Raw genomic sequence first — 14,402 nt, 5'->3', positions numbered from 1 at the left:
GCCCCATGCAATGCTGTCTGCAAAACCACAAGGTTTTTCCATGTCCCACATGGGTCACAGATTGGAGCACAAGAACTTATCTGATATTTTGTAAGCCATTTGTTCATTTACAAATACTCACTGAACACTTACTTTTTCTTTTTGGTACTAGGGATTAAACTCAGGGCCTTGACACTGAGTTACACTCCCAGGCTTTTATTTCCCAGGTTGGGCTCCAACTTGTGATCCTCTTGCCTCAGCCTCCCAGAGTGCAACAATTACAGGAATTAGAGGCTGTGTCACTGTGCCCAGCTTGAACACCTTCGCGATGCAAGAAAACTCAAGCGCTAAGGAATTTAAAGCTCCAACCTCTCCTTTCAGGAGTGCACACTGTGAGAGGACTTAAGACGCGTAAACCTTAGTGCGAGTACACAATCTCATTCTCCTCTCGAAGTACAGAGGTAACACAGGAAGACAGCAAAGAGGGTGAAGGAGGCATCCAGAAGAGAGGGGTTCTGGAAGGGAAAGGAGGCTTCTGCATGTCATTAGAGCACGCGTGGAGGACTGGAGCAGAGGTCGCAGCCCACAGAGAGGATATGCAGAGATGTGGGCCAGGATTTTGGTGCTTCAGGAGCCACCAATGTTCCCTGGTGGTAATGGGGCGTGCAACGGGAGGTTTATGACGTGTCACTTCCATTCTTACACCTGCTCATCCATTCAGTCGCTCATCCATTCGCTTCATGGATATTGGCTGGCACGCACTGTGGATTGTGCATGTGGGGGATATGCCACCAGGTTCTTTCCCACGAATCCTGCACCAAACCTCTGCTCACCCTTTCTTCATGCACACATATATTCATGTTCTCACCCTTAGCTTAATAAACAGAGTAGAAGACAGTAACTGTTTGGAGCATAGGAAAATCACTGCTAGTTAAAACTCTCCATGGCCTGTTAAAACTCTCTACTAGCTTTTAAAATCACCTGCTCCCTGGCTCCGGGCTGTTCTCACAGTTCATAACTCCCTGCAGCTGCCGACTCTTTCCCGGGACCTCTCCAGGCTTATTAACTGCCTTTAGAGGGTTGCTGTTTTTCTGCTCCATGAGCATGCAAGGCAGGTTCCTGCTTTATGCAGAGTGCCTAGAGCAATTTGCAGTATTCCAGCTCCTCTTCACAACTCCAGCACTGTGCTAGTAGCTCAGGCTGAGTTCCATAATACACAGTCTGTCTCTAAGGTTTAAAGAAATCCCATCGACCATAGACCTTGAGAGGCAGACCTTCAGTTTTCTTCTAAGAACAGACTTTGAGGAAACAATGTGAAGTGCCAGCAAAGCACTGAGCTTGGAGATCAAAAGAAACTGACTATCTCTGGTGATTTATTTTACCTTTTTATAGCTTGTTATGGTTTGTGTCTAGTTGTCCTCCCAAAGCCTCTTGCAGTCATTGGGGCAGACTTCTAGAGTCTGTCATTAATTCATGATCCAGTGCTGGGATTACGCGTCTGAAAGCTGTTGGGATTAGGGGTGTGAGCGCTACACCCAGCCTGGGCTACAGATTGAAGTGCAGTCAGATAGCCTGAAAGCAACAGAAAGGACACAGATTTGCTCTCTGTTGCTGTTGTTGCCGCTACTCCTCTCTTTTGCTCTTGTCTTGCTGTCTTCCACTGTCATGAACTGTTGCCCTCTGCCATGTGCCTCTCTGCCTTGGAGCCAGATGAATATGGACTGAAAGTTCCACAAACTGTGAGCTAAAAAAAACTTCCCTTCCTTAATTTTGAGTGTTGCGTATTTGGTCCCAGCAATGAAGGAAAAGTAACCAAGACCCAGCTCCATTTGCTAAATCAGAGTAGGGAGAATACGCAGTGACTTCTACCTCACAGGCCTATTACTAGGTAAATAAGATAGCTCGGGTCAAGTGCCTGATAGGTGACTGGTAACTAGTGACCATTCTAGATCTTGCCTCAGCTTTAGCTGCATAGTGCTTCTGCTTTCTGTGAGCCCGACCATGAGATCTCACGTCTCCAAGGCAACCAAGGATGACAATGTTTTCCACAGAAGAAAGTGTAATAATTGGTTTCTTTGACTATGCTCTTTGTAGGTAACTCAATGTACCTACAAAATGGAGGTTACACTTCTTGTGGATCAAATTACAAAGGATGTTTACCTATGAAAATTCCTCATGTAAGGGCTGGCAAGATAGCTCAACAGACTAAGCACCTGCAACAGACTAAGTCCCTGCAGGCAAGTGCAGGGACCAAGGTTCAATCTCCAGCACCACACACCATGCCAGCCCCACCCCCAGGTGGGCTGAGGCAGCCACCAAGACCAGATGTGATGGTGCAGGCCTGTAATCCCAGCCCTGGGGAGGCTGCAAATAGGAGGATCACTACGAGTCTGAGCTGTGTAGTGAGACCCTGTACCAAATACATTTTAAAAAAGAAGACAATTCCTCATGTAAGTCCTAATTTATTAATGAAATCTGAAGGTCTATTTTGTGGTCAGTTATCCACTTGAAAATTCCATTTCGTATGAATAAGTGTGGGGGCCAGGATCTAGCTCAGTGGCACAGGGCCTGCCTGGCAAGCATGAGGTCCTGAGTTTGATTCCCAGTACCAAAAAAACAAAAACAAACACACAAAAATAAATGAATAACTGTGGGTATCTGGGCAGGTAACTTAAGTTCTTGACTCTCAATTTTTTTCAGTTTATTTCAAGAATTATGTGTATTACAGAAATATCATAAAAATAAGTAAGAAAATGTACAAAAAGCATAATTCTTCTCAATATTATTTCCCTGGTCATTAAAAAACGAAACAAAAAGTCATCGCTACCATCAGTTCAATAGCATTCGGGAAAAACAAAACCAAAAAAAAGTGAAAGAGAGAAAACAAACACAAAAAGCAGCTACAAAATAAAGAAACATTCGTTACGAATTTTATTACTCCAACTGCTGTAAACTGTGTAGGAATCAGAGCCGCAAAGCTGCCCATTCAACTGTCTGTTCTTTCCTGTTTAAACAAGGCCCCTCTGGGGTCATGGCAGCCTGGGCCTGCGTGGCTCTGCATCCAGGAAGGAAGACGTTTCTACGGTAACCACAGTGGCCTTCTCTGGAGGATCTCTGGGAGAGGCCAGGCCCCGGTGCAAGTAACAAACCCCAGTTCCCTTGATGGTGTACAGAAAGGTAGCAGCCATGGTGTCCAGCAAGAGCAAAATAGGAGCATTCAGGCGTGAAATCCCTTTCAATCAGTCGCTTGTTCCCCCAGATGGTGAATTCTCTTTGTACCACTCTTGAAAAATGGCCAATCTATGCTCAGTGGTGTATAAATAATAAATGTTCCAGAAGGAGGGAGATGTTTTATGATTTGGGGAGGGGGGGCGCCTAGCATGCTGTCATCACTTGGTTCAAGTTTTGAGAAGGCTTGAAGTTGCAGGAAATCATAGGGAAGAGCCTGGTAAGTTCACTTGATAAACTATTTCATAATCTGCACACCCATGTCCGGTCAGGAGCAAGGGGTGGAGAGAGAAGACGGGCCACAGTCACAGAGCGAGGTGGTTGGTATCAAAACATAACCTAAGCTCCTGGCACATAAAGCTTGAATTGTATGATTTTGACTGTGGCCTCAGAGTGTAGTAATTGCTCTCCTGGACAGCTGTACAAGAAGCAGTGGAAATATTAAAGAGGTCTATCTGAGGCCACCAATTAGAAAGAAGAGACAGAGTTTAAGCTGAGAATCAAGAATGGGTAAAGAATTTATTGAACGGTGCAGTGTTGCAGGGTACTTTGTGTGCACTGTATCTCAGTCAGTCTTCCCAAGCATTCTCTGGGATGAGGACCAATCCTGGCCACCTTTCTCTGAAGGAGGAATTGCTCAGGGAGCTTACTTTTCCACTTGCTAGTAGGTGACAAGTCCACAATTAAACCAGGTCCATTTGGCTCAGCACATGATGAGCTTTGTTCACTACTAATTCACTGCCTTCCATAAATAAATGCCAGAGTCTGTCATGTAGGGGAAGTTGGGGAGTGTTCTGGGCAGAAAAGCATTGCAAAGAAAGGCAGAGAGATTCAGTGTGTGCTACATCCATTTGGCTCCTGCTTATTCTTAGTGAAACCCACAAGAGCACACAGATTGTCATGGGCTCAGGACATCTTGGCACTGCTCTTGAACCTTGAGAATGACTCTGTCCAGAGTGGGACACTATGTGACTTGACAACACTAAAATCCCTCACACCATTGGTGGCCTGAATGTATCCCCTGTATCCTTCTGGAACGTGGAGTAGTAAAGTCTATAATAAACCATTCTGTCTTTTACAACTCACTTTTACAGCCCATGGGTTTCTGGAGGCTCTAATCGTGTGTACGTTTCCCTCTCTTTTGGACACACAGAGTATAAAGAATTTCCATCTCAGCTTCTTTCCATGGGGACACGTTGACCCTAGGTGCATACAGCCAAATGGTTCCAGTTCAGTGAATAGTCTTTCATGGAAAAACCATGGTTGAAGTTGATGGAAAAATTGCCTGCCCATGAGGAAGCCACAAGAGTCCATGCCAAACAGAGTGAAAAATGAAAAAGGTCATCCAGAGGTCAAGGCCAAAGTGGCCACATATGGATAGAGACTCTCCAGGATATAGCCGCTATAGTTATGTGCTGGCTCATAAAAGGGGAGAGAAGTAAGGAAAGGAGATGGAAAGGGAGCTAACAAAGCTCACATCTTGGCCATTTTGTGAAGAGATAGAGACAGTGGTTGCTGCCATGTTGCTGACCTCGAGCAGCAGTCAACTCCACGTAGAACTTGGGAGCAAGAGATTCAGAATCGAATCTCTTCTCTCATCCCTCTCCTGGCTTTTGTCACCGTCAGCACTTTATCTTCAAACACGATGGCTAGCAATGTTACCAACAAGACAGATCCTCACTCCATGAGTTCCTGTGTGTTCCTTGGGAATCTGAACATGCTTGTGATGAAGAAATCTGATGTGGAGGCCATCTTCTCAAAGTATGGTAAAAGTGTGCATTGCTCTGTTCATAAGGGCTTTGCCTTTGTCTAGTATGCTTATGCAAGAAACGCCCAGGTTGTTGTAGCTGGAGAGGATGGCAGAATGATTGCTGGCCAGGTTTTAGACATTAATCTGGTTGCAGAGCCAAAAGTGAGCAGAGGAAAAGCAGGGGTGAAATGATCTGCAGCAGATCATTACTGTATGGATGATGACAAAGAGGCTGAGGAAGGAGAGGAGACAGTGCCAATAGCAAGGATGACTCTTAAGCACATAGTTTGGTTTAGAAGTCTTGTCCCATTATTTCTTTATCTAGGCACTTGTCTAAGATCAAAATTTCACCAGATCTTCTCCCCTACTATCTTCAGCACATGTTCACTGTCCTCCTTGTGTCCTACCATCCTCATAATTGTCCTGTACCTAGGACCATTTTCACTTCCTTTGATGCTCCTAGTGGTTTTCTTAAGTCTTCTGTAATTTTTGCTTTTTAATTTTGATACCTCTTTATGACTTAACAATAAAAAGTTTGTATGGTTTTTTATCAACTGTCTACACAATAATCTCTCATTTTGCAGGTAGTATAGTTATTTTCATTTATACATCATTTCAGTCATTGCTTTCCTAACTGCAAAGGCAATCTCATTGAGCATAGCATCTAAAAGCAACTTTGTTTGACTTAAGAGTTATGTGTATCACCCCACATCAAGTACTTTGTGGGGCTGTTAGACACAAATGTAGCAATGTATTTTTGTGAATCAGAGCATGTCAAATGCATCCTCTAAAAATTAGTGTAATAGTCTTTGTTTTCTAAAGTTGATACTGTGGATTTTTGTGTGTGTGTGTGAATGCCTAATGTTTGGGCTCTTTTTTCTCAAAATAAACAAGTCCTTATTAAACAAGGAATTTGGAGGGGAAAAAAGCTCACATCTTATAATACCATGTCATATCCTCACTCTGATCCCTGTTTGACATTGTATAAGGGAAAAGTCAAGTATCAGAAATTTTACAGTGTCTATAGACCATTTATATGGCACAAGTGGTGAAACCAGGACCTCTATACAGAACTCTCTGACCCTAAGTCTCCAGTATCTCCATGTCACTTCATTTTTTAAAAATTAATTTTATTGACAGAGAAATAGCAATGAGACAGTTTCAAAACAGGTTAGTAGGACAGTTATAGTAATTAATACATTGCATATTTTTATCTTCATAGTAATTATTCATAGTACAAGATGCAAGTATGATATCTTGTCTAAACACTATTAGTACAAATCTTTTTCTTCACTGAGCTAAGAGACAGTAGCTATATCTATCCTAACTATTTTGTATATACAGATACATATTTTTTTCACCACAAAATGGTCTTTCATTTATGACCCCCTTTTTTGTTTAGTTTTGTCAGAGACGAGTATTCCATTACCATCCAAATATTGTAGGGTCATGAATTCAGCAAAATAATCCAATATAGTCCAGTAGTCCATAACAGTAGTGGGTTATCCACAGAACTGGCAATGTCAGAAGTTGTTGACTTGAGACTTTTACAGCTCAGCACATTAATATGGCTTTACTTTTTATATCTCGTGTTTATACTTTTCTGCAGGATGGTTAAGACCAAGATAAAGCAAGACTTATGTAACAAAAAGTATAACTTTTGTATCTGACAAGTTCAGTCAAATCCCCTTAGGATTTACCTTGAAACCATGTACAGCAGTTCGTAGATCTTTTGTCAGTGTCAGCCATGTAGATGAGTCACAGCCATTGCTTGAACAATTTGCTCTCTGTGAAAGCCAGAGCGAATGTTTTCTCTCTGAGTGACTCTGCTTAGGCACACTCTACATCATCAATCACTTTCCTCTGTGACCCCATAATCTCCTTGATCAGAAAATTTGGGACACCACTGAGTAGCAGGATGTTACAATACAATTACAATACAGGTTCTCTTATGTCCTGAGTCCTCACTGACCTTGAAGGGCTAGGGCCAAAATGTTGGCTGTCCCTGTAGCCCTTCTTTTTCTCTAATTTTTTGGTCTGCAAACTTAAGTTGTTAACCCTCTGGAAGAGAAGCTTAATGATATTATTACCCTATAACATAGGCAGCTGAGCTTAGCATTGCTATCTGTATGAATATCGAAAAACAAGGGTTAGATGCCAAGAAGTAGGTGGCGATGTCTTAACCATGCATGTTGTCAGGCCCAAGGACCTCTTCCATCCTTGTCAAGGAGAGTGCTAACCTTCATTCCTTTCACACAACATTCCATGTCACTTAAAAATGGTCAATCTAATGATCAGTTGGATTTAAAATTTCGCCACTATTTTGTCATGAGTTCCTGTGAAGTTTATTGGCTTTTTAGCTTATGTTTTGGCAGATTGGGATAGTACACTGGGAGTTTTCTCTGAGCCCTATGTCTATGATAGTTCCAGAGAAGTCAGAAATTCTTTTGTTCCATAAATTAGTTAGTCACACAATTAACATGTTCAAGTGCCAACTCTGGCAAGGCATGATGCTGAAGAAGGGGGTGAGCAAAAGGTGAAACCACCCCTCAGAAACATTCTCACTTGGTAGCCCCAGGGAGTGACAAGGTTGGAGAAGTAGGCGCTTGTAGTACCATTGAAGTCAGAAATGGTTTCTGCAAGAAATGATAATTAGCACATTAATGAAACATAGGACCAGTATGGTCATGAATTGTGCTATGTCAACCTGACCTGAGTAAGAACTACCCAGGTGGGCCTATGGATGATTGACATGTAAGCCAGCGAATGGAAGGAGAAAGACCCAAGCCAGGTGTGGATGGCTCATAGACTCCATATGATGGGTCATAGAATGAAAAGGGAAAGAAGAAGGAAGTGTTTTCTTTTAGGAAGAGCTTCAGTCTTTGCCATCATCTTTGGACATTGGTCTCCAGTGTCAGCTTTCTATGAGAGACTCACACTGGTGACTCCACAGTGAGCTTCTAGAGCATACAGAATCCTCAGGGTCTCAACACACAAGTAGCCATTTTGCATTCTTCTGTTCCTGAACTCACAGTGGCCATTGTGACTCTTCTGCGTCAAATCCTGTAAGCCTACGTAATGGATCCCTTTGTTTAAATACACATAGTCTTGTATTGAGTCTTCTCCTACAGAGAACAGTAATATAATTAGGATAATAGTTGGGGTAAGGGAAGGTTAGTGGGGGTGGAGATGTGACTGGGAAAGGGGTGTAAAGAAGACAAAAAATATATTCTTCAGTTGTGTGACAGAGTAAGACACAAAGTTACAGAAACGGAGAAAAAAGGCTGCTTACCTAACCTGGGGTGCAGGGTTGTCAAAAAAGAAGTGATATTTGAGCTGGGCACTGAAGCATGCACAAGAACTCGATGGGTGGATGAGAAATTGCTTGATTGTGTACACAGAAGAAAGAGAATGTGAAAAGATTCAGAAATGAGAGACAGCATCATCTGTCTGGGGAACTTCAGCATTTGCTTATGCTAAAGAGAAGGAGAGGAGAGGGACAAGAGGGAATGAGTTATCAAAGACATCGGAAGTAGTGTCATGCAATACTACTACTGAGAGACATTACTGAATCTAGGCATGAGTGAGTGGCAGATTGGCTCTGATATGAATGTTAACAAGGCAGATGGCTGCATCATGAAAGAACAGAAAAAGAAAGGAAACTGAGTTAATTGTTTAATGAGTACCTACCGAGTGCCAGAAAATTTAGGTATAACTCCATCCTGCAGATGGGAAAAATTAGGTACACAAAGGGGAAGGAATCTGGCAAGTCACAGAGCTAATTGGCAGTGACCAGAATTCCAACTCTTCTTCCTGACTTCTGGAATCCTCCTGCACCTCTGCCTCCAAGGACTTTCTAGTACCACCTGAATGTGACCCAAGTAGGCAAACCAATGTCATGAACAGTAATTACGTTAATGATGACCCTCATAGATCAATGACAAAAGTTTAACTTCAACTTCAGAATTGACCTAAGCAATGAAGAAAATGCTTAATTTCTCATTCAGTATGCAAAAGATTGAACCTAGACCTACTTCTCTTACCATGTAAAAATTCAAATCAAAATGAGTCAAAGATCCAAATGTTAATGCAGAAGCATCGAACTTGCTAGAAGATAAAGTAGGCTAAACTCTTCAATTCATAGGACAGGTAAGGACTTTCTGAGCAGATCACAAGTTGCACAAGACATAGCACCAAAAGTCAACTAACAAGGTCATATCAGATTAAAAGTCTGCACAATATGGGAAAAACAGTAAAGAAACAATTTACAAAATGGAGGGAAAATGACAGTCACCAAGAAAGGACTAATGTCTACAATATAAAAAGATCTCAAAAAATTAGATATCCCCAAAAGACCTATTAAGGTCCATATATAGAGACCCCCACACAAAGCCTCATGCAGTGATGGGAGTGCTTTTTAGAGGTGGCTGAATCCAGAATGTGTGGTGCTGGTATTAAGGGCATATGACTGGCAGCTCGGTCCTCTGGTTGGTTTGCTATAGTTCTGGCTAGGATGTAAGATGTGAGTGCTGCACCCACCCAAGGGTGGTCAACTTGCATAAAATACAAGGGCAGAATGACGGCTGATGTGCTTCTGCCTGCCTGCTTACCTCTTCTCTGTGATTCCCCCCTGCCATTCTATGCTGCCTTGGAGCCAGCTGACTGTGGACTGAAATTTCCTTAAATTATGAGGTAAATAAAACTTTTCTCTTTTCCCTTCAGGGCATAAAACCAAATTACAACAACCTAGCCCATACTTTTCTACTGTAAATTTATGCTTTAGCATAATAGCCACTGGCTGGGTGTCTCAGTCACTATGTGTGGGGGATACAGGAAACTGACTTTGTGTTTACCTACTTGGTGTGATGACTGACAAGGTGTGTGCCTGTGTGCAAAAGTGTCAGTCTGGGATTCTTTATTCACATAATGTTCCATCTAGTAAGTTTTATAAATATTTACCTGAGCATTACAGGGAGTAAAATATATCCACAATACTCTTATATTCTGTTAACAGGCATTTTACCATAAGTGAAGTTGGATGTGACTCCCAGTAGCTGTTCTCAGGGAAAGCAAAAGCCCATCTGTGCATTCATCCACTTGGCAGATGAATGATAAGGCATGTACCAGAAATCCAAAGCAGCAGCAGATGAGTTTTACCTTACCACTCATGAAATGCTCAGACTAAATTTCTGTGCATTTTAGATTTTTTTTAAGTTTTATTTTTATTTTTCTGGTAGAAGTAGCCCAGTTCATTATAATGGCACATGAAAAGCCAGATTTGCAAGTTTTGAAAGAAGTTGAATGTGAATTATCAGATCATTCATGCAGAAATGATAAAGATGATAATAACTTTGACATTGGCCACATGAGTCAAAGTTCCTGTGACAACAAAATAGAGCAAGAATCAACCAATGCAGAGAATGCAGACCACATTATATCAGATGACAGGCCTGGTCAAATAACTCAGAGGATTAAGGAGTCTGCAAGTAGGTGCAGGGGCTAGGGGTTTGATCCCCGGGCCAGCTATGCTGGCCCCGCCCCCAGGGCGCACTGAGATGGCAATTGAGACTGGGCACAGTGGTGTGCACATTTAGGAGGCTGTAAACAAGCAGATCACTATGAGTTAATCCAGTAGTGAGATCCTGAACATCCTGTAGACCTTTTCATAAAAATACAAACATAAATAAATAAAAAATTCAGACGACAAAGTAAACATCAATGTGAGAATGTATTTGACTAGTACAAATGGTACAAACTGGTCATGCAACCAAATATTATGATCCAAAGTTAGAATTAGGTCTGAAAATAAAATGTGTATCTTTTATTTTATTTTATTATTAATTTTATTGAGAAACAAATAGCAATGAGACAGTTTCAAAACCAATTGGTAGGACAGTTTCAATAATCAATACATTGCATATTGTTGTCTTCATAGTATTCATAGTACAAGATGCAGATATGATATCCTGTCTGAACATTACTAGTACAAATCTTTCTTCTCACTGAATTAAGAGAAAGTAGCTATATACCTATCCTAACTATTTTGTATATACAGATTTTTTTTTTCACTACAAAATGGTCTTTCATTTATAACCCCCTTTTTTGTTTAGTTTTGTTGGACATGGGTATTCCATTGTCATTGCCATTCAGTGTTGGAATTTGTAATAGATTAAATACTAGAAAATGTTGCAAAATACATAAATGCTGAAATACTAGTAAAATGCTCTCTCTGCAGCAATAGTCATATTAAAAAATATATTTGTTATGACACATCACTAGTTGAACTGAAAGCATTCATAGGCCTACTATACTTAGCAGGGCTTTCTCATAGTAATTGCAGGAATGTAAAAACCTCATGGAAAAGCAGTGGGTGTGGGCTTGAGGTTTGTAGAATTTTTTTTAATTAATTTTTTTTGATACAGGGTCTCACTAAACAGTTCAAACTAATAATGATCCTCCAGCCTCAACTTCCCCAGTGCTGATTACAGGTGTGAACCACCACACTCAGTTTCAGGGCTGGCATGGCATGTGGTACTGGGAATTACACTCAGGACCTTGTACATGCCAGGCAAGCACTTAGACCACTGAGCTATCTCCCCAGCCTGAGTTTTGTAGAATAAGGATGACCCCTGAGGCAGTTTGGTTTTCTTCAGATTTGCCTGAAGTTTGATGATAAAACCATTCACCAAGAGAGAAAAATAAGTACAAGGGCCTGAGTTCAATCCCCGGTTCCAAAAAAAAAAAAAGGAAAGAAGAAAGAAAGAAAGAAAGAAAGAAAGAAAGAAAGAAAGAAAGAAAGAAAGAAAGAAAGAAAGGAAGGAAGGAAAGTGATAATCTGGTTTCTCTAAACATTCATGGTGTGAGAGATTTGGGGTAATTGTCAAACAATTTGCACACCATCTGAATAAATGACTATTGATGAACATCTTGCAGCACTTATGGTTATTGTGGTTTCAGACAGTATATTCTCAAAAAAACTTTTAAAATACAGCATTAAAAACTTATGCCCTTAGGCTTGGCCAGATAGCTCAGCAGACTAAAGTGCCTGCTTAGGCAGAACACAGAGATTGGGGTTTGATCTCCAGCACCACTAGCCATGCTGGCCCTGCCCCCACGTCTTGCTGAGAAAACAATTGAGACTGGGCGTGGTAGCACATGCCTGTAATCCCAGCACTTGGAAGGCTGAAAACAGGAAGATCACTACAAGTCTGATCTATGTAGTGAGATCCTGTAGACCATGTAGTAAATACATAAAAAAGAAAAAACCTTATGTCCTTATAGATGTGAAGACTTATTCTTTCATTTAGAAATTTATTCTGAACTCAGCTACCAGGTCCTTATTCCTGTAGTAATAAACCGAAGGATTTTGTGAACAGACTTCTTACACCCATCTCCCAAACTGATCAGAATGTGACATTTGACAATTGGCTTATCAGTTTCCAATTGATGTTCCATTTGCTAACAGAGCACAAGTTGATTGTCATGGGACTTGTACACAGGAACAAGGCAGAGATTGCAAATGAAATGTTACAATTTCAAAACAGATAATTGCATAATGCAATCTTTGGATTTCAGAAAGATTTACTTTGGCCTCATAGATGGCAAAGAAAAAAGAAACTGATATCACTAACATCAGCATTGCACCATGATGGAAATACTGATAGGGAAATCTTGACAAAAGGGAAACCTAAGAGGGAAATTTTCTACGAGGAAACCAAAGGTGGAGTAGATGTTATTGATGAGTTATGCAGTAATTAATATGTCACTTGAGACTCAAAGCATTGGCCAATGGTTGTGTTTTACTCAATCAAAAACATGTGTGGCATAAATAGCTTTATAGTTTACCAAGAAAATAACAGTAAAATATCATGGAGAAGTTTTTCTTAAAAGAATGGGACTGGAACTCGTAAGAGATAATTTACAGAAAAGGAAAAGCAAATTGTTTCTGCTCAAGGAACTATGTAAAAAAAAAAAATGTGGCACACACTGGTGAGCTGACAGGTGAATAGGCAGAGGCAGCATCACACAGGCCTACAACAACAGCAGGAAAACCAAAGACATGTCAACTTTGCCCCACAGAAAAACAAAACATATATGCTATTAGTGTAAGAGATATTTGTGAATCATTCAGGCAGTTTTCATGTGTGAAGACTGCCTAGATGTGACAGTTGAAGAAAAGCTTATTTCTGTGGTATATTTTTGCTTGTATTTACATTGTATTTCATATAGGGTTTTTATTTCTGATGTTATCTTTTAGGTTTTGTAAGCAAGTAAACAACTGACATGAAGATGTTGACGTCTATTTTATGCACTCATTACATATCTGATAGTTTACTTTATTGATCTCTCATTTTCCTGAGAAGTACACATTGTACAGTATAGCAGGAAGCTCTTGACAAAACAAGAAGACAAGAGAGATGACAAGAGTGGCCTGCCACACAGGAAAGGACAGCTAAGCACACGTGCTGTCATGTACACAAGATATGTGTGTGGAACATGCAGTTGTCATGTGCAAAGATAGCCTTGGCTGCGACACTTTAAGAAAAGGATTTTTTTTGCAGCGTTCTGTTGGTATTTTCATTGTAGTTTATGTAGAAATTTATTTCTGATTTTGTCTTTTAGGGTTTTTTTTTTTGAGAATTATGCAGCTAAAGTGAAAATGTTAGTGTTTAAATGTACAACATATATAAGTTAAATTTCATACTTTGTTTTACTGATATTTTATGTTCCTGTTAACTACACATTGTATAATATAATAAGAACCTCCTGACAAAGCAGCAAGACCAGCAAGGCCTACGGAGAGGCCAGGACAGCAGAACTCACGTGCTGTCAGCGTAAGCGATACACAGGTGTGGGATGGGCTCTCATGTGTGCACAATGTCTTAGGTGTGATAATTGAAGCACAAATCACATTTTTGTAGAGTGCTGTTAATGTTTCTACTGTATTTCATGTAGGAATTTATTTCTGTTGTTTCTTTTCTAGACTTTGTGCACCAAAAAAAAGTCATTATTGAAAATTTTGATGCTTTTTTAAGACAAGAAATATTAAAAATTCAATATTTTATTTTTCTGTTAAGTATTCATTATTTAATGTAACAAAACTTATGGCATTAAGATTAATAATTTATCCATAGAAATATTCTAAAGAAAAATGTGGCTATTAAATATCCACCATAACGCACCTTTATGACAGAATTGGTATGATAGGTGTCAGGTATTTTGCCTCCACGCCTAGAGAAAAGTAACTTAAGACAAGACCCAATCAAAATTTAAAAATGGGTCACTGAAATGAATAGACATTTCTCAAGAAAAATAAAAGTGGCTAATAAATACATGAAAAACTGTTCAACATTTCTGAGAAATGCAACTTAAAACACCCCTGAGAGTCCATCCAGTTCCAGAAAGAACACCATCATCAAATATAAAACAATGGCAAAGGCTAGAG

At 40.3% G+C, this 14,402-nt stretch overlaps 1 non-coding gene across 1 annotated transcript; it reads right to left on the bottom strand.

Moving 5' to 3' along the window:
- Window positions 1–7,095: 7,095 nt before the first annotated feature.
- On the bottom strand, window positions 7,096–7,219 carry LOC111812989. The gene has a single exon (XR_002818350.1). It is a non-coding gene; the product is annotated as a U6atac minor spliceosomal RNA (small nuclear RNA).
- Window positions 7,220–14,402: the final 7,183 nt, after the last annotated feature.

Source organism: Octodon degus, unplaced genomic scaffold, assembly GCF_000260255.1.
Source record: "Octodon degus isolate 3935 unplaced genomic scaffold, OctDeg1.0 scaffold00156, whole genome shotgun sequence".
Taxonomy (NCBI): Eukaryota; Metazoa; Chordata; class Mammalia; order Rodentia; family Octodontidae; genus Octodon; species Octodon degus.
This window is presented reverse-complemented; position numbering and strand designations above follow the sequence as displayed.